Source organism: Asterias amurensis, chromosome 17, assembly GCF_032118995.1.
Source record: "Asterias amurensis chromosome 17, ASM3211899v1".
In the NCBI taxonomy this organism is placed as follows: Eukaryota; Metazoa; Echinodermata; class Asteroidea; order Forcipulatida; family Asteriidae; genus Asterias; species Asterias amurensis.
Window position 1 is genome coordinate 13178721 of NC_092664.1, and position 26028 is coordinate 13204748.

General features: G+C 38.1%; 1 protein-coding gene across 2 annotated transcripts in view; it reads left to right on the plus strand.

The window, feature by feature from the left end:
- Positions 1-26028, plus strand: part of LOC139949880 (uncharacterized) — a 45623-nt gene that overhangs the window by 1482 nt on the left and 18113 nt on the right. For both annotated transcript variants that reach the window (XM_071948440.1, XM_071948442.1), the window contains exon 2: positions 13817-14214. The gene's annotated coding sequence lies outside the window, so the exon portion shown is untranslated. The remainder of the gene's footprint in view (positions 1-13816; positions 14215-26028) is intronic.

Here is a 26028-nt window from a genome sequence, read left to right on the forward strand (position 1 = left end):
TGTTTCTTTGACTCACTTGAATGTTGGCATAATAATGCACTAGTGATTAGTACCAAAAATCAATCATTTTATAAATGTTTGAGCATAACCAACGACAGGAAACTTTATTCTCAGCATGATTAAGCCTGATGAAAATACAGACCGTGAGTAAACTGCATAGCTTCTGTCACCGGTGCAGCTTGCACAATTTCGCGGTAAACGGGAATCAGAGTTGGGGACCGAAAACATATGAGGGTCGATAACGTATGACGCTACGATATCTTGTAAAATGCGCTTAATAAGTCTTGTTTATTATTATTATTAATAATTAGTAGATTTTGTATCTTATTTATTATTATTATAAGTTAACTTGAAAGTTTTCTTTATAATTTAACCAAACATTAATTTCCTTTCTTTAGTTTTTAATAATTATGTAATTCGTACGGTTTTTATATTATTTAATTTTAAATGTAAGTTACTCGAAAAGTTATGCTCGCCATTGAAGAGTTTCTAATTGTGAAGATTGTTTAAGTGTAATAGAGGAGTGCCATACAACATCAGCATTAATCAAACAAAGGAAGAATATACCCTTTATAAACAGTGCTAAGTTCTGGTCTATATTAAATTTCCTTGATTGCAAGATGAAAGTTCTTGGTAGCTCTGTTTTAAATTAAAAGCTTATCTTTAGCTGAGTGTCAACTCTCCTTGATTCTGCAGAAATTTCCCTGAAAACCCCCCAATATTTTTCATGTTTTGATGAAAAACATTTGAAAATCTTGCCTGATTATGGACACATTTCCCCTTTTTTGTTGATTGTTTTAAAAATCTTTCTTCCTGAATGCAGGATGCAAAGTAAACTAGTATTTCCTTGTTCGGATGATCAATTTGTGAATTCTCTGTTTCTAAAAACTAGTTTTCTATGATTAATATTGAATGTACATGAAAATATCTAAATATCTCCCTGAGTCCCTGACTGTTGTACAAAATCGTTCTGATTGAAAGATGCAAATGTTGGCAGCTCTGAGCACTACAAGTTGTATTCTACACCATGTACTCCCCTTGATCATTGAACTGGTGCACGCTGTACACGTGTTATGGCATGGTCAGTATACAGAGGCTATCGGCCATCATCCATGGATGGGTGTAGGCTACAGATAGCACCCAGCAGCACATGGGATATGAATGACCTTGCTCACTGTAGAGATTGAACTTGATGGCATGGTCCACTGAATGTCAGTGACAGCTGGCTGTATTGAGCCACAATAGCCAGTCATGTTTTTCACAGAGAATCGGTTCCTTTGGTTACCCAGTTCTAACCAGTTCTATCTGGCCTCAATTTCATAGCCTGTAAGCAAAGGATTGCTGGCACAGAAAAATGTTACTTTACAGAAACTGGTTTAGCAGCCAAGGTGGATGGCTTTTAATCTTTTCTACAAATGGCCATCACTGTAGACATGAACTATTGGTACATAATTACTCGAAACGAATTGTTAGCATAAAAACTTACTTGGTAATGAGCAATGGAGAGCTGTTGATGGTATGTGAGAAACGGCTCCCCCTGAAGTAACATAGTTTTTAACACACAAAGTAATGCAACAAGAGTGTTTTTTCTTTCATTATTCTCTTGCAAATTCAATGACCATTTGAGAATTTGTGTTTACAGATTTGTTATTTTATACTTGTTTGAATACACCAAGTGAGTATACTGGTTTTTGACAATTACCAAGGTGTCCAGTGCCTTTAAATTTGAATTGCTAAATGTTCACCTCTGTATGTCTACTATTGAAGGCCCCCTGATCTTGCTGATGAGAAGATTCCAGCATAGACAGTCTGACGCCTTCATGACACTGACAATGGTATTGCGCTGTTGATAATCATGGGTGCCTGGTTGCTTCTAATTAGGGCCTACGAATACATGATATTTGATACGGATGGTACTGGTAGGCTATTCTAGACACAAACCCCTGGGAGTGTGTACTGATTGGAGTTGGTGGGATGCATACAAAATTCATTTTGGTTTTACCTATACACTGATGTCACATGTGTGTCCACTGTATACTCTTTTTCGAATTCTGCGAAAAGAAATCACAGATTACTCGGGTGTGATTCGAACCCACGACCTTTGCAATTCTAAAGCAGTGCAGACAATATTGTTATGCGCGATTGGAGTTTATACTTCTTGTGAAATTTGACGTCGCAAATTTGCAACTAGGAAGAGAAGCTGTGCTCAACTGATGCGAAACCCTTGCACCGAAACACAGGTTGTTTCGTCGAAATTCGTTTTGTACTTGCAGGAAGTATGAAGCGGACTTTAGTGTACTGGGCTGAATGTCATGGCTCTGACTGCGTAGTTACGATGTAGCCCTTTCCATTAATTCACACAATTCTTCTTGAGTCCAACTAAACCTGTCCACACTGACACTGTGAAAGTATGATTCATCCAACCTCTATAAAGGGTTTTTGAGAAAGTGGTAAACTAATGTCAAGAAAATAATTTATGTCTGGGGAGACAAAAATTGTTTTAGCATACATCGTATCAATTGGGTGGCATGGTCAGCTTGTGAGTAAAGCGCTCGCCGCTCACCAAGGTGACCCCGGTTCGATTCCCGGCCAGGGCCGTATGTGAGTTGAGTTGTGCGTTGGTTCTCTGCTGTGCCTCAAGGGTTATCCAGACCTCCCTCGGTAAAAAATCAAACACTTTCGATCTTGGATGTGCTCCGTGGTCATAATGGGTTGTTGTGGCTGGCTGCCATAGGCGCCCTTGCATGGCCTGCTTCTCGAACACTTGTAGCCATGTCTTTCGCAATTCAGCTCTTAGCTGCGAGTAAGGATGATGAGCCCCTAAATTATTATTATTAACACGATTCTCCTTTCCTGAAAATATTGCTCAGTGATTTTCACTTTTTTCAAAAACTTTCCGACCACAATGAAGCTGAAACCTCTTCATGTAAATTACATACATGATGTACATCTCCATTAGCAGTGAGTAAGTAGGGATTCATGTCATGGCCAAAAACTAGGGCCCAATTTCATAGCGCTGCTTAACAGTAAGCAAATTTGCATGCCTACTGTAGCAGACAAATTTGCTTAAGCCTTAGCGTATTTCACAGGTTAGCAGAAAAATTGGGCGTCCATATTGCGTGTTTACCGCGGATTTGCATTGTGACGTCATTTATTTTCGTGCGGTAAGCACCGGAAGGTTAGCATGCCTTTTCGTGTGCTTACAGTTAGCAGCGCTATGAAATAGAAATTGCAAAGTAAGCACAAAATCGGGCGCTAAGCAGTGCTATGAAATTGGACCATGATCTACATGTACTAAAAAAGATATCAAAACCCTCACCCCTAGTCCTGGCAGTTCATGTACATTGTATGTAGGTGGTACATGTACGTGGCTGATGATTGCTGTCAGAAAAGCATATGGTACTGTCTGAATGCGGAGTACCATAACATTAAAATGAAACAATGTGACACACACCTATTTTTATTGACTTTTTTGTATTTCAAAATTTGTTTTCTTTGTCTGACTCTGAGATCATTGAAGTGAATCCCTTTTTTCGTTTTAACTTTTTTTTTTTTTTTTTTTTGGGGGGGGGGGGCTCAACTACCAAATGTTACTTTAACAACACTTTATATTGAATTGTCAGCCATTTGGTGTGCTATCAGATGCCTGCTTGTCTGAATTTCACATCATGCCCATTCCAGGAACTACATAACAGGAAACACCTGCACCAGTGACCTTCAATTCCTTGTTCTAGTTTGTTAAGGGAAAAAAATACAGTCCCCATCATTGTGTGGTAACCCAGAAACCTAAATCATAAAGTATTCACTTTCCCATGACTATACATCATCCATGAATGTATCACATGAATGTTTCGATACAATGTGTGTTCGCATTTTGTCATGGCTCCTTGATATATCTGTAATGTAGAGGGTGAGTGTGACATGCAGAGTGGAATTAAAGATACATCATACATGTAGACAACAAAACCTACATACTTGCAGTTGTATCGTCATGATCGCGGAACTACATTACAAGGGCAAATAATAATAATAATAATAATAATAATAAAAAGACATTTATAAAGCCCCAAATTGCCAAAAAGGCCTCAAAGCGCTAGATACAAAGGTAAAAAGCAATTTCCCAAATACAACATTACAATACAGAGGGTTTCCGAAGAAAACAATTTAAAAAAACAAATATAAAAAAAAGGCAGTTTAAGAAAATACCCAAATCTGGACCAGCCAGTGAAAAATTAGAAACAACTCTACAAATACGGTTAAAAAGGAAAGAAAATACAATTAATTTAAATAATATTGCCTATAAAAAGGTATTTTTGGACACAAGAACAAGTACTTTTCCCAAAATAAAAAGCTGTAACGTAAGCAATAAAATGGCTGCTGACAAAGATCTGGCATTACTGTTAGTGTTACACTTTAGTTGCTAGAATTACTGTTTCCAATTCTCATTCCCATGCAGAACTGAACCTTTGTATGATGACTAATGAATGGTAGAAAACTGATCAATCCTTTACACTCAGTTGTCTTGAAACATAATTTTGCTCATTATCTTATTTTCACCCAATCTCCGGTAACTTTTCGTTACGTCCTTTCATGCACTTGACATTGCAAGAAATCCAATAAAATGATAATGATGTGGTTTATAATACAGTACAGATTGCCATACACTGTAGCACTACATGTAGGATCAGCCCTGATACTTCACGGGGGCAGCGAAGGCAATTACCTCCATGCCCCCTGGTCATTGCCGTGGTGCCCTTTAAATGCTCCAGTACAAATTTACAATGTCCTCATCTATAGGGTGCCCTTAACTAGTTAGAGAAAATGCCTGGGTGCTCTTGTCCTTTTAAATTCAAAAATAAAGCATGTATCATCAGGCCTGCATTCTTCTTCCATGCCCACGACCATTTGCAAGGAGTCCAACAAAATGATAATGATGTGGGTGATAATCCAGATTGCCATAGTGCTACATCTGATCCTGGAGGTAGAATTATGGAATAATGAAGGCTTAACACTTCGTTGACGCAATGATTGCCTCTGTAGACCATTTGAATTGACATCATCATGCTGCCATCTTAAAGGCACTGGACACATTTAGTAATGTCAAAGACCAGCATTCTCACTGGATGTGTCCCAACAATGCAACATGTGAAAATTTTGACTCAATTGGTCATCGAAAATGCAAGAGAATATTGAAAGATAAAAATCCTTGTTGCACAAATGTCTGTGTGCTTTCAGATGCCTAATGAAAGGGTTGACACCTGAAGTCATTTATTTGAATGAGATGTACCTATGTACATTACTTCAGAGGGAGCCATTTCTCACAATGTTTTATACTATCAACAGCTCTCAGTCTCTCGTTACAGAGTAAATTTTTATGCAAACAACTATTTTTGAGTAATTTACCAATAGTGTCTCAGTGCTTTTCTAGATAAAATGATAATGCAATTAGAAAAAGCACACAGTGTGCAATGTTGTTTTGACCTCTAGCTGAGGGCACATTAGAAAACGCACATCTATTATACGCACAACTTTCCTCCGACCCCGAGGGCGCCCTACTCAAATGGCATAGGTGTATAAGGTCCACAAGCACACTGGTCATTGCGCCCTCAGTGCCCCTTGAAATTATTCCAAAAGGAAATTTACATTTTCTGCGTATACGGGTTGCCTAGGGAAGTATCAGGCCCGATAGTCGAGAAGAAAGTTGGCATTCATGGATTAGGGTATCGTCTTGCAGAGATTATGGTCAGGGTCAGGATTGGCAAATATTAATCAGTGAGAAAAAGCCTGTTGGAGTTGAAAGATTTTAAAGCCTCATTAAATAGAACTTTCCATCTTTCAACAAATGAAAATATTCGTACCATTGCACTTATTTAAAACATTTGATACTTGTATTTAAAATATAATTACCATTGTCATCGACAAGTCTGATGTGTTCACACCTGTGGGAGTACATGTTCACTGTTCACACGAAGAAAAATTGCAAGAATAACACTTTAAAGGTTTTTAAAAAATTTGTTTAAGTGCTCCGCTAAATTCATGGGTTCATATTGTTTTCATTTTACAAATCTTGACACTTTAAAAACCACTGATAGATTTGATCCCAGTGTTAAAATTCATATAAATATCAAATTAAACAATCGCTATGTGAATAATGAATATAAGTGCTTGAGTTTTGTCAATCTAGATTCTTCATTTGGTGTCTTTGTAGCAAAAATTTACCCATGATTGTGGCTATGCAACAAACCCAAATGTTTGAAATGTTCACTTGTAGAATATTCACACGCCTACACTGTATATTATTTTTGTTGTCCTGGTTCTTTCAGGGTGAATGCATCAAGATTTGAGACACCCTATTGGCTAAACCATGAACACGTACATGTACTATAGTTTGTCATTTCATTAGTCTCCCAGCTTTACCATCCTTTGTAATAATAAAGGGATCCTTTTCAACACTGGACAAGCCAGCTGGACCACTTGGTGAGAATTTCGCCTGATCCGTAGATATTTTAATTAACGTTTGGGCAGCGGTCCAATATTATAGGAAAGGAAAGCACTGCAGTTCGCATGAACAGTTAGCGTTGACAAAAAAACAAATGTTTATGAGTGCAATGGTGAGAAGATGGAATGTTCTTTTCAACGAGGCGGAGTCGAGTTGAGTGGAACATTCCATCTTAAAACGAATGAAAATGTACTTACTTTTTCATGAATGAAAAACATTCATTATTTGTTTTTTAATAAACATTGGAGGACACAACTTTCTAAACAAACAAAGCGAGCAATATTTAATTGATTACACAATTGGTTACAACATGGTTTAGCTAATTATTTTGGAGTTAACAGTGGCTAAGTGCGCTCTGTACTGCTGCGTATTTTGAGACATGCAGGGGCTGTAATGTACACATGTACTAAATGTGCAGCCTCGCAGTATCTATGTATTATCAAAGACACGCGCACGTAGTGATGTGGTATGCACCATGCAATAGAACAAATCAGATCAAACGAAAATAGCATGATGAATGGAACGAAAAAATGCTTGAAGGTGATTAGCATGTTTCATGGAAAGGGTCTTATTTGCCCTAAACACCTGTAATTAGCCCTAGACCCCGAGAGTCATTTACTTTGTTATTAGTCGTATACCTATAATTAGGGGATCAAATCACGGAGTGTCAAGATTTTTGATGAAAAAAATTGGACCGTAGTTGAAATATGACACCCTTGAGCAACATTCCAGCAGTTATCAATATTGATGACTCTGCTGGAAACTGGAGCTTGTTTATTTACGTCATGGTAAGGGTTAAGGCCAAATAAAACAAAAAACATAATAAGAATTTTGCCTTTTTCTTTTTTAAAGGAAGGGGGAGGGCCATTTTTGTCTCTTTTTTTCATTTTTTTTAAATGGCCGACGATACGTTTTTAAAGACAAAAAGCTGGGCTATTTTTCTAAATGATTTTTTTTTCAGCTGAGGTAAAAAAGTAAAATGTTTTCGTAAAGAAAAAGAGGGAAAAAAAGAAGATGGCCTCTAAAAAGGAGGCTGGCAGGGATGCTATAAAACATGTTTTTATTTTTTAGCCTTACTATGACCCTGAAGGCAGGACTGATGAAAATTGAAAACCAGGGGTGTCGAGTCTGATCGATTTTTCAATGCATCCCCTCTGATTGCGGAGGATGCAGGACTTTATATCATAATATGAGTTGCTTATCACTGGGCTAGGCAATACTGGGCTAGAATTTTGGTGTATAGTGACCATAGTGTTAAACTTTTCCATGCCCATCAATTTTGTTTAGAACGTCCCCAAAGCAGATATTGGCGAGAAGTACATTATGGTGCATACTGTATCATGTGTTTTGAGTCGTGCAATATTTATTTTCATTAGCGTTGAAAACACTGAACTTGTGACTTCCGTTTGAATCCATTATACACTTTCAGTACAGAAAAAAAAAAAAAGTTCACAGATTTACAAATAATTTACAGGGTTTACAGAAGATAATGGTCAAAGACTTCTCTTGAAATATTGTTCCATGAAATGCTTTACTTTTTGAGAAAACATTAAAACATATCAATTCTCAATAGCGAGAATTACAGATTTATTTTAATCATATGTCATGACACGGCGAAATGCGCGGAAACAAGAGTGGGTTTTCCTGTTCTTTTCTCCCGACTCCGATGACCGATTGAACCTAAATTTTCACAGGTTTGTTATTTTATATATAAGTTGTAATACATGAACGTCGAAGTGTGGGACTTGGACAATAATGTTTACCGAAAGTGTATAATGGCTTTAACCGTTTAACCTTGTCTGCTGATTCCAATGGGAACCATTAGACCATCTGTAAAAAGGAACAGATGTCAACACATGTTCAAATATAATAAAAGCTGTGACCCAATGTCGCCCCGGAGGCATGGCCCAGCAGTTTTAACTTAAAAGAGCATCAAATTCCAGGCCTGATACTTCACGGAGGCAACGAAGGCGATTGCCTCCATGCCCCCTGGTCATTGCCTTGGTGCACTTAAAATGCTCCAGTAGAAATTTACAATTTCCTCATAGGGTGCCCTTTGCCATAGAGAAAATGCCTTGGTGCCCTTGCCCTTTCAAAAACGAAGCATACAGCCTTGAAATTCAAGTTTTGGTTGTTAAGTCATGGGAGTTTGGGTTCGAATCCCGGTCATGACACTTGTGTTCTTGAGCAAGATGCTTCACTAAAATTGCTTCTCTTCATCCAGGCCGTATAAATGGGTACCTGGGAGGATACAGGTTGATTTCATTTTTGAAAAAGCCTTTGGAGAGCTGCGGCAGCTCAGGTCTGTGTGTTTATAGGGGAATACACAATACAGGGTTACATACTCAAAGATAACGGAAATGTTATTGGCCCAATTAAAGCAATCGCACAACATCGGTAAACAGTATTGTCCAAAGGCCCACACTTCGTTAACAAACCTGTGAAAATTTAAGGCTTAATCAGTCATCGGAGTCGGGAGAAAATAACAGGGAAAACACACCCTTGTTTTCGCATGTTTCGCCGTGTCATGACATGTGTTTAAAATAAATCTGTTATTCTCGATATTGAGAATTGATAATTGTTTTTATATTTTCTCAAAAAGTAGGCTAAAGCATTTCATGGAATAATATTCCAAGAGAAGTCTTTCACCATTACCTTCTGTAAACCCTGTAAACTATTTGTAAATCTGTGAACTTTAAATTTTTGTTCTTTTCAGAAAGTGTCCAATGGCTTTAAGGCCCAATGACTAGGCCCAACGACTAATGTAAAGCGCGTTGTCATTGGTATCCTGTTAGAACTAGTTTAAAACCACAATATCACAGTGGGGTAGCATACTATAACAAATTGCAGGGGATTCAAAATTCTACAAGTACCAATTACCAACAAAAAGCATGTCAATCGTTCTCCTTGGGGAGTGTCTGGGCTAACATTTAAAACAAAAAAAGTGTAATTTTTCGTTACTGTCGGCTTCGTTTAACTTAAAGAAAATTACCAACAAAAAGCATGTCAATCGTTCTCCTTGGGGAGTGTCTGGGCTAACATTTAAAACAAAAAAAGTGTAATTTTTCGTTACTGTCGGCTTCGTTTAACTTAAAGGAAATTCGTGATTCGAATTTCAACAGTTGTTTATAACTGGTTACCGACCAAACCCTATTATGTAGACACAACCTGAGCTGATATTAATACATTGACCGATATTCCCGGCTTGGTGGGAAATGTAGAACTAGAATTATAGCCGATGAAATCAGAGCAGAATGTTATGAGAAGCAGTCTATTACAGGCCCTGGAATCCGAAGCGCTCAGGGGGCAAATGGCTAAATGTAGATCGGACGCTACAGTCGTGAGTAATACTCCGTCCAATTTTAATGCGAAACTCGAGAAGTGTTTTCGTTTGAAAACGCCAATTTCAACTTGCAGGGAAAACGATAGCTCAAGGGTAGTGTCACATTCCACGCAATTTATAGGCAACCAGTTTCAGGCAGTCTCTGACTAGAAAATTAATTCACATTTCAGTTCTCTTAATATTTTCCTGGGATTACAGGCTGCAGAATGTCTCTTTTGCTGCCAAAGGGTTTGTTGAGCAAGCAGTGCAGTTTGTTGCCTCGAACTTGCCTGAAAAACTTGTCCTCTGCAACAAGGCCTTCAGCCTAGTTGAGTTTTGGCAATTTACAGTTCTAAGAAGTTTCTGACAATTTCAATTCTCTTTTTATTTCCTGGGGTTACAGATAGAAGAATGTGTCCTGTACTGTCAAAGCATCAATTGGCAAGCAGTGCATTTGGTTGCTCCCAATTGTCTTCTGCGACGTGGTCTAAATTTTAGACTAAAGCGTACATTCAGAAAACAAATGGTAAAAAGATGTTTTGTAAAAAAAGTTATGTAAAAACTACCTAACTTTAAAAGTAAAACACGGCCAAAAATATATACTGATTTGTAATGTAAAAAAATATATACATGTTTTGAGAGTAAGTATTGCAGTTAATCAAAGTTATGTAAGATTTACCGAAGTAAAGAGAAACTTTACATGGCATTGGTAGGTCTTACAAGGAACTGTAAAAAGAATCCGGTGTTTACATGCAAGTTATGTTTTTTCCCCGCGTGTGCGCACGCGCGTGTCTGCGTGGTGACAAGTTGCTAACGTCTCAGTCCATGCAGTCATGTCGTTCGTGCTCGGCGAGCAAAAGAATGGGGATTTGTGCCCCTAGGTGGACATATTAAAAGGTGAGTTTCTCAAAAGTTGTTATCAGCCATATCTACTGATGCGTGTCGTATTATTTTTTGTTAGTTTTACAACCATTAAAATTTGGCCTACATGTTTGCCATGAACTTGAAGATGTATACAGCGCTATAGTGCCGATATAGCAAGACAACATGTTGCAACACGTTACAAAACATGCTCACTTTATAGCGCTGCAGACATGTTCAAGTTTGTGGCAAACATGTAGGCCGAAATGGTTGTATAAAACTAACAAATAATAATACGACCAGATCAGTGTCTGTATATGACTGAAGATCGCAATTTTTTTGAGAAACTCACCTTTCAATACGTCCATCATCAAGGAGCAAAATCCCCATGCTTGTAACTTTTGCTCGATGAGCACGAACAGGCAGTAAGGCCTTAGGGTCGTGTTAGAACAAACTCAAACGTTCAGACGGGAAAAGGGTACGTACAACGGTAAAAATATGCAATTTTGTACGACTACAAACAATCCAAGTAAACATTTTATCTAAACAAACGGTAAAATAATAATAATTACACAGCTATAAGGTAAATCAAAGTTTTTACCCATTAAAAGGGTAACGCGGAATAGTTTTACATGTAATAATCATTGTGTAATATTTTACATATCTAGCGTTTACTTAAAATTTAGGTAAATATGTTTACTCCTAAACGAAGTAAGTTTGTAAGTCTTTGTTGTGTAAGTTTTACCCTGCAACGAACTGGTAAAAGTTTACCTAACTGTTAGCAGGTTCACCCCCTGCCTCTAAAACATGTTTTTTTACACAACTTGTGTAAATATTTTTCTGAGTGTACTATACATGTAGTTGAATTTTGGAATTGATGAACACAAAGTCGTCTTACGTAGAGCAGATAATTATGAGAGAGCCATTTTGCTATCGTTGCTACGGACATTTAACAGCTTCTTTACAAGTCTATGGAGTCTCTATGGCAATGGATGGATCAAGCCATCATAAATCATGAATGATACCCTAGAATACCTTAGAAATCATGAATGATACCCGTAGGGTTGAACTTAGCTTAGCAATTGCTGACCTCTTCAATAACCCCACCCCCTAGCCAAGGTTTGATCTGAATTTGATTGTCACAGTTTGCTCTTTGACTCTACCAGCCACTTCAAGTTGTATTCACAGGTGCCTATGTAGATCTTACTGGCATGAAACATTTTCAAAACGATATAAAGCAGGCTGCGATTTCTCAGGATGTTTCTTCAAAGGGCCCGAAATTGTGGAGGCTAATGCCCCAGTCTTGGCCTTGGTGCCCCTTTTAAAGTTTCCAAGACTTTTAAGTTTTTCAAATGGAAGTGAGTTTTGCAAAATGAAAATGACCTTGCCGTCTCAAAGATGAAATTGCAGGCATATCATTATGTTTTCTAAAACTCTCAATGCATGCAAATTTCCATGAAAGAAGTACATGGGATTTGCTAAAGGGAGAGAGAATAAGTCCACATCGTGTCCAAAACAAGATGTCTGGGAAGTTCAGGGTCTAAAACAGGGGGAAGAGGAATCGAAGGTCGCAAGCCATTTTCTAGGGATGTACACGTACTTCTTTCATTCCTAATGTAAGGTTCTCATCCAGTCCATCTACCTGAGCAGCTCTTTTGTGTAATTTTTTTTTTAAATAATGGTCTTTGAAACGTCTACTTCAAAGTTGTCGGTGTAATTTGCAAAAAGCACTTTGTAGTTTATCGAATGGACAGTACAGTAGCACAAAAACAAATATGATTTGTTCTGTTGTTCTGGAACTGATAGTTGTGTGTTTTGATCGCAGTACAAGCAGCAATTATTCCAATGATATTGACAATTTAGGATGGCAAGATTTTAAAATTCTTTCAGTTGTGACTTCTTTTGTTTATAATAATATCAGTAGGATTTGAAACTTTGCATGGTGGAGATAAGATATAGAAGAGTTTGCGGTAACACCATGTAATAACAATCTCTAAGTGAGTTGGGGTGGTTCATCAAACAAAGCCAGCCTAAAGAGACACTCAACGCGCTTATCAAATTTTGCAATTTCAAAAACCCCTTCCCTCCACCCCCTTTTGTCTCCCTATTCATTGTTCACGTCTTGCTTTTTTTCGGTGTAATTTCTGACTCCTCAATGCTTAAAAGCCATTATACACTTTCGGTACAGAAACAAAGTTAAAAGTTCACAGATTTACAAATGTATTGTAGGGTTTACAGAAGGTAACGGTGAAAGACTTCTCTTGAAATATTATTCCTTGAAAAGCTTTACTTTTTGAGAAAACATTAAAACAGTATCAATTCTCGCTGTATCAATTCTCGATAGCGAGAATTACGGATTTATTTTAAACACATGTCGTGAAATGGCGAAGCGTGGGGAAACAAGGGTGGGTTTTCCCGTTCTCCCGACTCCGATGACCGATTGAGCCTAAATTTTCACAGGTTTGTTATCTTATATATAAGTTGTGATACACGAAGTGTGGGCCTTTGGACAATACTGTTTACCGAAAGTGGCTAATGGCTTTAAGAAAGACTTTGCTTCGGTTGAAACGTCAGGCCATTTACTATTTGTATTTCTTTTGCAGAATTTAAAAAGTGTACACAATATTAACAATTGCACAATAAAATATGATACCCATGCCTACATTCGTATGGACTGTGAAGAGGGTAACACTGTTTCAGCCCAAGGTGTAGGTGACAATGGGCCCTGGGAAAACATTGTAGCCCATCTTGAAGTGGCCTTCCTTCCTCGTGTGTCTGGCGACATGCATGAAAAAAATCAACTCGGCATTTAATACGCCTCTCTTAATATAAATGCATGACGGCATAACTCCTACCCAAAATGAGGCTATTGGCGCACGTCCGCCACCACTTGCAGCGGCTGTGCCTATGGCCTTGTTTTGGGTTAGAATTGTGACGTACTCATGCATGAATATTAAAAGAGGCATATAATCACTCAAATCAAACCATGTCTACAATGCCTTCCCTTATGGAACGCTGCACAGAACTTTTCAACCCTGCATTGAAACCTTGAGGTTTCCTGATAGCAAGTGAAATGTGACTACACTATTTGTTAACTAACAACCACCCGTCTTTTGTTCTCTTGTTCCTTACAGGGCTACCCCCTGGACTACCAGCATTGCGACCCAGCATTGTTGCATCACATAAAGGAAGTCACTATTAGAACAGAACCCTCACAGTGCAGAACCCTCACAGTGCTTGGCTAGATAAGCTTCACATATCAAGTTGACGAGCCGGGATCCTCATCTACCCACGTTTTTTTGTAGCTGGTGCAAGTATTGGAGCGGTTAACGCTAAGAACTTCAAGAATGAATCCGGGCTACTTTGAAATGCTCCTGCAAGTTATCATTAAAATCTTGGACTAATAGTCTCCGAACAAGTTCCCTGAAAAAAAGGGTGAACTTGACGAAAACATTGTGTAGATACTTTGTAGGTTTAGACCTACTGCAAGAAAACTAAACTTGACATCGGTTGCATTACCATCTTAAGTCAGGTAAGTTGAATTGCCCTTTCAAACTAGTATTTGTTTATTTGTTTGCTTGTTAGGTTGTTTGTTTGTTTGTTTTTGTTTTTGTTTGTTTGTTTTTTGTTAAGATAATCTTCCCGTCGAGCAAACTTGGCAAAGCTTGATCCCACAAGGGGATTTTAAGGATGTCGGACGTACCTTTGCCACTTCGTACCCTGGACACTTCGTACCTTCGGGACACTTCGTACCGTAACCAAATTGGTCACTTTGTACTGGTTCTAGACGACAACATTTATTTAAGTTCGAGTCATTTTGAACCCAGCGGTTACATTATGTAGCTTTAGTCTTGCAGTCTAACCACCAAAGGTAGTAAAACAGTGTGAGTAGAGCTGACAAAATAGTTGCAGACAGTGTTTTTTGTTTGTGTGATTAACCATACATGAAATAACAATGACAATTCAAGCTTTATCTGTTGTGTCACACAGTAGATTAAGCAGCGTGAGTCAACAGAAAATAGTTTTTAAAAAACATGTGCAATTTTCAGCATGTGAACACATTGTCCTTAATGTTTTACAACCGAAATCAGCTGTTTGCGTTTTTGGGGGGTTTCAGGTTTTCTTAAAGGCAGTGGACACTATTGGTAATTACTCAAAGTAATTATAGCATAAAACCTTACCTGGTAACAAGTAATAGGGAGAAGTTGATAGTATAAAACATTGTGAGAAACGGCTCACCTTGAAGTGACGTAGTTTTCGAGAAAGACGTAATTTTCCATGAATTTGATTTCAAGACCTCAGATTAAGACGATGCAACTTTATTGACGACCAATTGAGCTAAAATTTTCACAGGTTGGTTATGATATGCATGAGATACACCAAGTGAGGAGACTGGTCTTTGACTATTACCAATAGTGTCCAATATCTTTAAATACATGTAAGTTCATTTCAGAAGGAAATATTGCACCGAAATAATGTTTCTACAATGAACCTTCTATCAGTATTAGGCCGTGTCCGAAACGGCGACTTCGGCTACAGCTACGGCTAGATCGCGCGCGTCTGCCTATTCTTCAACACTGGTAGACGCGCTGATCTAGACCTAGCTGTAGCCGAAGTCGTCGTTTCGGACACGGCATTAGTATTATCTTGTCAATTCTGTTAAATGTTTGTTAAATGTTGCTGCATAGTCCTAAGGAGTTTAGTTAGTTACATTATAAGGAATGCTTTGAGCCCATGAATGGGTTATAAGCTGAGCAAACAAGGAAAGGAAGGGTTTTGACTCGGCTCCCCCTCCCCCTCGATTTATTATAAATACATTGATTTACATGTAGCAGCTACTGTTCATCAATGGTCTGTTCTCAAACAATCTGGGGAACAGGTACATGCAGGTTTAGGAGATGGATATCAATGAAGAAAATCAGATTATTACACAATGTCTCAACAAATTCAACTCCAAAATGAAAGAGGATCATCTGTATTGGTTTATTTGATTGTCTGACTGATAATCTTCGTACTACTGCACACCGAGTTCCGTTTCTCAAAAAATCAATTTGCCCAACTTCCACTTCATTTCCCCTTACCATAATATTTATAGAACATGGGATTCTTCTGCATTCGGGCAGGAAATAATAGAATTCCAAACAAACATCCAACTGCTCACTCGGAGCAAGTGTTTATTAACAAATCACCGTGGCGCCAAGCGCACACCGCGACCAAATTAACTGTACAACCGCAAAATAAGAGTGTACGTGCATTTTAATAAAGTTCCGTTGTAAAACGCTGCTACGCGGCGGTACTTAATCTTGGATTTAGCGTTAAAACCGGAAAGGTAGTAGAGCGTGCGAGTGGATTGTCGATTAAAAGCCCAAGGGGTTTGAACATTGTGTGCATCGTCAACTTGCTTTTGACCGTCGTTCTAAGATTAGGGATAAGGTATTTTCACCTGCATGATGTTATTGCTCTCATCTCTTCAAGACAAATCTGCACTTGATTGATTTTTTTCGGAGGCTGAGATGTTATCTGGAAAAAAGTTTATCTGACGTCAAGGTGTTGTTTTTTGGAAGGAAAAAGTTTGTCATGTGATTTGATTGTTAAATAAAAGTAATTTTAACAAATTTGTTTTGAAAATAAATAACTGAAAATTAAAATTCAGATAAAATACTCAGCTGGCCAAGATCATAAAATTTATTTCATTTTTGATTTTAAACTAGTGTACAAACCTTATTGTTAGATTATAGTGATCTAAATATGCTATCAGACCATGTGAACTTTGTTTAGCATAAGTGTGACCTGGTGCATTCTTTGAGTATTCCGGCAGGCAAGTTACTACACAGGTCCTATGGGAAAGTTTACATTTTGTGTCATAATTTCCACATATATCCAAGAATTTTGAAAGTAAAAGCTGGACAAGTTTTGAGATGTGCCCCCTTTCATCATATCAAAAGTTGATAGAAATTAGACTGTGCAATCTCCATGAAATGCAAGATTTGATGTTTTCTTCCATTAGGCTGTGTGAAAATCGTGCCTGGAGGAAGTCCAGGCTCTGTGGCTCTTTTGTAAACATGTGATGTCACAGGTAACATCGTCCATTCAATACTTTAAAATCGAAATCTGGGGTGGGATATTTTTTTAAAATTGACCATTGTGAATGGCCCTTACTGCCGATCTGTAGTTTAGAAAACCCATCTGAAGCAAGTCAAGGCTCATGATTTTAAAACATTTTTCTTTTTGTACAGACGTGTCTGTTTGAGGGTTTAAGCCAGGAAACTACTCATACATGTATTTGGAGATGATGATGTAAAAAAAATTGGTTCATTTGAGTCACTATACATTGTGTGGATTTTTGAAGCCATTCAATTATTTTTAAATCAAAATTTGGGGTGGGACTTTTTTGTTTAACATTGACATTCCGAATGGCCCCCTTAATGTTAGATTCAAAAACCCAAGTGAAGCCTTTCTCTAGGATGTCGGACCCTTCGTACTTTTCCCTCTGCGTACCCTGGACACTTTGTACCTTCGTAACATAACTAAATTTGTCACTACGTACCTTGGGCGGGGTACGAAGTGGCAAAGTTACGAAGTGTCCAGACACCTTTCTCTCTGTCTGAATCTGAAGTTTATCTGACGTCAAGGTGTTGTTTTTTCGGAAGGAAAAAGTTTGTCATGTGATTTGATCAAATAAAAGTAATTTTAACAAATTTGTTTTGAAAATAAATAACTGAAAATCAAAATTCAGATAAAATACTCAGCTGGCCAAGATCATAAAATTTATTTCATTTCTGATTTTAAACTAGTGTACAAACCTTATTGTTAGATTATAGTGATCTAAATATGCTATCAGACCATGTGAACTTTGTTTAGCATAAGTGTGACCTGGTGCATTCTTTGAGTATTCCGGCAGGCAAGATACTACACTGGTCCTATGGGAAAGTTTACATTTTGTGTCATAATTTCCACATATATCCAAGAATTTTGAAAGTAAAAGCTGGACAAGTTTTGAGATGTGCCCCCTTTTATCAAAAGTTGATAGAAATTAGACTGTGCAATCTCCATGAAATGCAAGATTTTATGTTTTCTTCCATTAGGCTGTGTACAAATCGTGCCTGGAGGAAGTCCAGGCTCTGTGGCTCTTTTGTAAACATGTGATGTCACAGGTAACATCGTCCATTCAATACTTTAAAATCAAAATCTGGGGTGGGATATTGTTTTTAACATTGACCATTGTGAATGGCCCTTAATGCCGATCTGTAGTTTAGAAAACCCATCTGAAGCAAGTCAAGGCGCATGATTTTAAAACAATTTTTTGTGTACAGATGTGTCTGTTTGAGGGTTTAAGCCAGGAAACTACTCATACATGTATATTGGAGATGATGATCTAAAACAAATTGGTTCATTTGAGTCACTATACATGTACATTGTATGGATTTTTGAAGCCATTCAATTATTTTAAAATCAAAATTTGGATGGACTTTTTTGTTTAAAATTGACATTCCGAATGGCCCCTTAATGTTAGATTAGAAAACTCTAGGATGTCGAACCCTTCGTACCTTTTCCACTTCGTACCGTGGACACTTTGTACCTTTGTAACGTTACCAAATTTGCCACTTCGTACCTTGGTGGGCGGGGTACGAAGTGGCAAAGGTATGAAGTGTCCAGACACCTTTCTCTCTGTCTGAATCTGAAGCAAGTCAAGGATTGCACCTTTGGAAGCCATAAAGCTTGTGTAACGGATCAATTGATACATACTGTTGGGGTCAGTTTTCTATTGATTTGGAGGTCAATTATTGATCTAATGGCAGGATACACCCCAGGGGGTCTATGAATACAAGGCATTGATGTCCATTGTCGGCTTTCATAACCATGAAAGAAGGTCCCTTGGTCCAGTTACTGGTGTCGTTTAGGTAATTGGATCACTGATTGGCAAGTGTTTGATAATGCTAAAGAGCAAATACCATAGAGCAAATAATGTGGTCCTTTCTCTTTATATAAAAGAGAGAGGACCAAATTACCCAAGTAGGCTTCATACCCACTAAAGCAAACAGAGAAAAAAGACAACGGTGGAACATACATATGGTACATGTACTTTCTATTATTGCAAGTAAGCTTCCTACCCGATAAAGCAAATACATGTAGAGAAAAGACCAAGCTGGTACTTTCTCTTTTTGCTAGTAAGCTTCATACCCACTAAAGCAAATATCATAAAGAAAAGACAAAGGTTGCACTTTCTCATTTTACAAGTAGGCTTCATACACACTAAAGCAAATTTCATTTAGAAAAGACAGTGTTGTTAATAACTAGAAGTCCCCTCGATCCACTAAGCAATAGTACAGTCGTCTCGGTCGATTTTCTACCTTCCGCCCAGGCAGAGCCTTTAACAAGGCACTTATTAAAGTCTAGTGGGACAATTCTTTTCGAAAAATCTATCCGAAAAAATCTGCAGCAGTAGAATTTATAGCGTGACATTGAGTTCTCATTTAAAGAACATATTATATTACATATTATCTACACAGCTAGTACAGATAGTGTGGTGTGGCTGGGGTAACACTATAAGTTAATAAAACCAGCTGCCTACTCCGAATAATCATGGTTTCAAATGCAAGCCCACGGTAGAAATGACAGTGTTACAAGAAAACCTTTAAGAAATAGGGACCAGTGAAAAAGCTCCTGGACTTGTGAAATGACAAGATGATACTGCTGGCCAGTCACTGAAAATGCGAAAGGCAAACCCCCATACAAGTATGCCACTCAAAACAAATCATGAACTGACGACAACTGTACAGTAAACGATTTCCCTTGTTTGTATAGCGGAGCAAAATGTGTCAGTTGCTACTGAAAAATCATAATTTTCTACTCATAGCATTCACAGTGCCCAAAATCTGTTCAGTCGAAATACTTGGCTATGCCAAATTGCTAGATGAGTCGTTCCCTGCTAAAGAAATAAAATTGAATGGCTTTCTTGCTGCTATGTAACCTACATGCATGTACATCTACATGTATGTATTGCTATAGCCCTATAGGACCCTTCGTCTGTGCTGTACATGTAGGAAAAATGTATGCTGCCATGAAAAACAATGTGAATCTTTTGAAATTAGTGGCTTCTTGCAAGTAAGATTTGAGTTATGAAGCTTTAAAAAATTTCCGCCCCCAGAAATGGACCCTGTTATCCGGGATGTCACTGTAGTATGATACGAAAGTGTAATGCCATCAGGGCTTAGTATTGGTACTGCGAGCCAGCTCAGTGATTCTATGGATAGTATTTGTGTTTACTACTTGTCCTTGGTTAGTGCGTTCTTCTTGTCCATGGTAGGAATGTCGTCCATTATCCCATTAGTAAAAAAAGAAAACGTCATTCATTCCTTAATGGGATCTGAGTGCATTTACCGCCGGTGTTCTCTTCACTTGGCACTCTAGAAATTAATCACATCTCAGGGAGATGAAGACAGAATGCATTTCTTTTAATCAGAGTATTGTTCTTGTCCTGTCACGTTCAGCGTCTTGCAGGACTCTGGACTGACTGATGGGGGGGGGGGGGGGTGTAAGAGAGGACGGAGGCTGATGTGAAGTCAGTAACCCCTTCTCTCTAGTCATTTCTCGGGCCGAACTCCACAACCAGGTAATTTGTTTCAGAAAAGAATCCCAGCTAAATTTACCGTTTCACATTCACATGCTGTTCATTGTACTAAATATATCTTCAGTGAATGGTAATCTGCTCAATTTTGCTTTCCAAAATGATGAATTTGGGCCCACTTTCATAGTACTGCTTAACCAAATATGTTTGCGCTTATGACGCCCTAATATGATATGAGCCATGGCAGGGTGTAGTGCTGAAGTGTACGGGAGTGCCATGAATTTGGGCACAATCTGTACGTAGCTGCTTATTACACATACAGTATGTACTAATTATTAAGCACCAACCAATGTTGCTTATATTGCAATCTCCTGAGCTGGCGGATAATAATGAAAGAAAAAAAAACACCCTTGTCACACTAAGTTGTGTGCGTTTAGATGGTTGATTTCGAGACGTTAAGTTCTAAATCTGAGGTCTCGAAATCAAGATCGTGGAAAATTTCTTCTTTCTTGAAAACTAAGGCACTTCAGAGGGAGCCGTTTCTCACAATGTTTCATCTCCCCATTACTCGTCACCAAGAAAGGTTTCATGCTTATAATTATTTTGAGTAATTACCAATAGTGTCCACTGCCTTTAAGCAACACGTAAATCAGTATGGAAAATTTGATAGCATGTTACCTTCGTGGGGTCCTGACCGAAGAGAAAGGCTATTTCAGAAGTTTTTTCAACAGCCATATAGAATTCCTGTAATTTAATGTCTCAGTGTGTGGTCATGGCCGGTTGTATGTATTTATAAATGGTTAACAAAACATTTCGTTTCTCAACATAAATATACAATCAGCTTGACACACTGGTAGTACAAGGTTACTCATTATACATGTATGTTAGTCTGGCATATGGATGTCATTAGTGAGCAAGCAAGTTCAGGTGGTGACTAGAACGACTCGACTAACAAGAAACCATGGAGCACAGGGAGACTGACTTTATCGAATCATACACTGGAGCATGGTCAATTTGCTCATTTCGAGAGCTACGTCACTGTTTAGTCTAATCGCTCACCCGAACTTGCTCTTAGAGATTCTTTTGGTCGTCATCAACAACTCTCACTTTACACTTGTGGACAAGCTGTTAATAAATTGTTGTCGAGTTGCGGCGATTGCGTGATAATAACACTCAGCTCTCTGTCAGAGCCTAGATTACGAGGGTTGCGATGTGTATATTATAAAATTAATATCTTGTATTTTATAGAGTCCTGTCCAGCAAGTTGAACAACCAGCACAACTGTGTTGGTAGATTAATAATTAAATTCCTCTCCATACAGTGTGTTAAAGCCATAATACACTTTCGGTAAGCAGTGTTGTCCAAGTCCCACACTTTGTGTATCACAACTTATATATAAAATAACAAACCTGTGAAAATTTAGGCTCAATCGGTAATCGGAGTTGGGAGAAAATAATGGGAAAACCCACTCCTGTTTTAGCGCTTTTCGCCATATCATGACATGTGTCTAGAATAAATCCGTAATTCACGCTATCGAGAATTGATATTGTTTTAATGTTTTCTCAAAATGTAAAGCATGTCATGAAACAATATTTCGAGAGAAGTCTTTCACCATTACCTTCTGTAAACCCTGTACATATTTGAAAATCTGTGAACTTTTTTTTTGTTTTGTACTGAAAGTGTATAATGGCTTTAAATTCATAAGGCATGAAAATTAACTGGACCATGATTAATTTCATTACCACTAGATCCTAAATTCAGATAAATTTGTCAGTTACCCGCTGACCTTTTAGAAAAAGGGAAATTTTCCTAGGTTGCCATGCATGGAAACCAGGAGTCGATTTCACAAAGAGTTAGGACTAGTCCTAAACAATCTATTTTTTCCTCCTAAGCTTGGGCGATATCGATTTATTTTAATCACGATATATCGCCGACAACAAATCGCGATATTCGATGTAATCGCGATTAATTAAATTTGACATGATCAGTCTACAAACCCAGTGAAAGTTGTAGAAGAGACATTCATAGCATAAGAGAGGTGTTCTATTAAATGACCTATTCTTCTGGTTTTACTCCAAACCTATATGGGGTGCAAGATGTCTTAGCCAGGAAATACATCGCGATACTGCGATACTTAATCGATATTGCGATATATCGCGATATATCGATATTTTTATTTAAACTAAATCGATACGATATCAAAAACGTTTCCAATTTAGTATTGCGATATTCGATAATATCGTGGTATCGCCCAAGCTTATTTCCTCCATGTCCTAACCAATCTATTTTTTCCTCCATCTCCTAAGTTAGGACTTGTCCAACATGTACATGTAGGAGATAGGCTATTCCTAATTTAGAACGAGTAACTCGTCCTAACTCGGGATAAGACTAATCTTAACTCTTTGTGAAATCCCAGGCTGGGAATACACCGATCCAGTAGGCTCCGCGAGCAAGAACACGTGGGGCTCTCCAATGCCTTTCTGCACAACTCTGCCGCGCGCGCCAAGCATACGTGCACGCATGTCGGACCTTAGTGTCGGACCTTCGCTGGGTTGTGATTGGTCAATACACAATGGGGCGGAGCTTAATGGATCAGTCTATTACAGGCAGGCCACGAACGAAGGCCATGTCCTCGGTTGCCCCTGGTCTTGGCCTTTGTGCCCCTTCTAAAGTTTTCCCATTGACTTTAAGATTTTCCTATAAAAGGGCCTTTGCAAAATGAAAATGACCTTGCCCTTTTACAGATAAAATTCCATGGCTGAAACCCACCCCTGGAGTGAATGACAAGACTGTCAACATAATGATTCCACTCTGTACTCAGTGTGTATTTACACTGCAAGTTCAACAAAAGTTAAATGTTCTGGTATGAAGGATGAGTGTTACATGTTTGGCTGTTATAAAACGGTAATAGATTGTGAATTTTTATTGGACGAGATCCAAGTGATTTGCTACAAAGATCGGCTACCTGGCTGAGGGGAATACAAGTTATAAATGCACCCCACAGGGTACATTGTCTTGATCGTGCGCACTGTACTGTTGGTCGATTCCAGGGCCTTGTGCAACATCTTGAAGAGCCCTGGGTCCCAGGTTGTTTTATGATGGTACTACCAGGTAGATGTATTTACATTCCTGTTGGATGTGCCTGGGGAAAAGTGAAGCAATATTTCTGTTTATGAAAACACTGTTGTTTACAATTCGTTTGATTTTTAAAGGCAGTGGACACTATTGGTAATTACTCAAAATAATTATTATCATAAAACCTTTCTTGATTACGAGTAATGGGGAGAGGTTAATAGAACAAAAAATTGTGAGAAACAGCTCCCTCTGAAGTGACATAGTTTTACGAGAAATTTTCCACAAATTTGATTTCGAGACCTCAGATTTAGAATTTGAGGTCTCAAAATCAAGCATCTGAAACCACACACCTTCGTGTGACCATGGTGCGACAAAGGTGTTTTTTCTTTAATTAACATCTTGCAACTTTGTCGACCGATTGAGCTCAAATTTTCACAGGTTTGTTATTTTATGCATATGTTGAGATACACTAACTGTGAAGGCTAGTCATTGACAATAACCAATAGTGTCCAGTGTCTTTAACTATGATATCAGTTGTTGTTGTTGTTGTTGTTGTTGTGTGTTTTTTTCTGAATGTGGAGGATTATGTCTGTAGCGACCATCAGGTCTGGGAGTTTTCACCCTTTGAGAGGACAAGGCCATTTTCATTTTTCAAACAACACTTGTACATTTAAAAATTGTTCAAGTCGAAGGAAAGCTTTTAGACAAACAAGCTTTTTAAAAATGATATCGGATTACACTTCTAATCTGAAGGGTTGCTGTTGCCTCGCCAGTCAAAGGAAAAACATGCAGTTAACATGCAGTTTAAGAAGTAATTCAAACATATATTTATGTATCTTGTTGAGGTTGTTTTCGCAAATTTTTTTGACAAAATTTAAAATAAATGTTTGTTTGTTAAATTTCATATTGGAAGGCTAGTAATTTTTACTGTACTTATTATGCCCCTTGGGGTATTTGTAAAAAGAACCAATGGGGCAAAGCATTGAACCAGCTGCACAGGCTAAATAAAGTATCTCGGTCAACTGCATATTGGCATACTTTTCACTTTGTTTGCATTGAAATGAGGATTATAAAATGTAAAAAAAATAAAAAATACAGTTCTTTGGAGAAAAGAGAAAAGTTGCTTAGTCCTTCTTGAGCGAAGTTAAAGGCATGCCTACTAATGTAAAAAAAATAAACTAACTGGCAAGGTGACCATTAGCTAGCGCCACATGCAAACAAAACACTTAAGTACAAAAAGGGGCACTGCAGCCAAAACTAATCCTTGGCCTTCATGTATTTCCAGATCTGGATTTTTAGAATCAGTAGTAAGTTTGATGACTGTGGTTCATCAGTCTTTTATTTTGTGTCTGATTATTCGTAGAAAAACCTCCATGACTGCTTTTCTCTTTGGATTAACGTCTTTTGAGTCAAACTAAGGCCACTTCCGAATTGGTGGCTATGGCTGCGGCTACGACCGTTGCCAGGGGTGTTGCTAAGGGCGTTCTATACTTCAATGCTTGATGACGCGGCGTTCCGGCCGTAGCCGTGGCTGTAGCTGCCAATTCGGATCCGGCCTAATTTGAATGCAAAGTACCATCAGCTCTGGATAGTTAACTGCACTTCTTAAGCCTTTTCATGTGGGTTTTTGTATCCATGGTAACGACATCGTGAAGAGGTATTGAAAGTTCGTTCCAATGTGGATATCAATGGATCAGTTCAGAGTGGAGTTTAATGACTGACTGAAAATACGAGATGCAAGCATCCGTGAAGATTTAGGCTAATGTAATGCAAAGACTTCGCTCGTTAAGGGACGGTATATACGTTTGGTAAAATCACTCTGGAAATTAACTGCAATGCAAGCTTTTGATAATAGTTTATGCACATTAAAAGCATTTTGAGACATTTTACTTCAAATGAATGTGGTTATAGTTTATGTAAAAAGAAAAGATTGAAAATTTGAATCTGAGATGCGTTTTTGCTCAGATTGTGTAGTTGGGATTATTCTTCCGGCATGGACATATTTGCTCCGGATTTTCGGGGCTAAAAAATATGTCTACCTTTTGAAAATGTATTACCATTCAAAACAATCAAATGGTTTCCTAAAACCCCCCAAAAAACACTTGGCCTTTAAAGCCACTGGACACCTTTGGTAATTATCAAAGACCAGTCTTCTCGCTTGCTGTATCTCAACATATGCATAAAATAACAAACCTGTAAAAATTTGAGCTCAATCTCGGTTGTCAAAATTGCGAGATAATAATGAAAGAAAAAACACCCTTGTCACACGAAGTTATGTGCTTTTAGATGCTTGATTTCGAGACCTCAAATTCTAAACTTGAGGTCTCGAAATCTAAATCGTGGAAAATTACTTCTTTCTCGAAAACTACTCCATTTCAGAGGGAGCCTTTCTCACAATGTTTCATACTACCAACCTCTCCCTATTACTTGTTAGCAAGTACGGTTTTATGCTAATACATACTTTTAGTAGTTACCAATAGTGTCCACTGCCTTTTAAATAAAGGAGCATTATCGCCAGAAATAGTTGTATCAGACCACACCATGACACATGTTCTTTTACATTTTTCTCAACCACAAAAACCCTGTTTGTGAAAGGAATGACCTTGTTAATATTCCGTGGCACATCCTGGCAGGCAAGACACTACACTGGTCAAGTGGTCGTTGAGTTGGTACACCCATGGTACACCATAGGTTCTTTTTCAC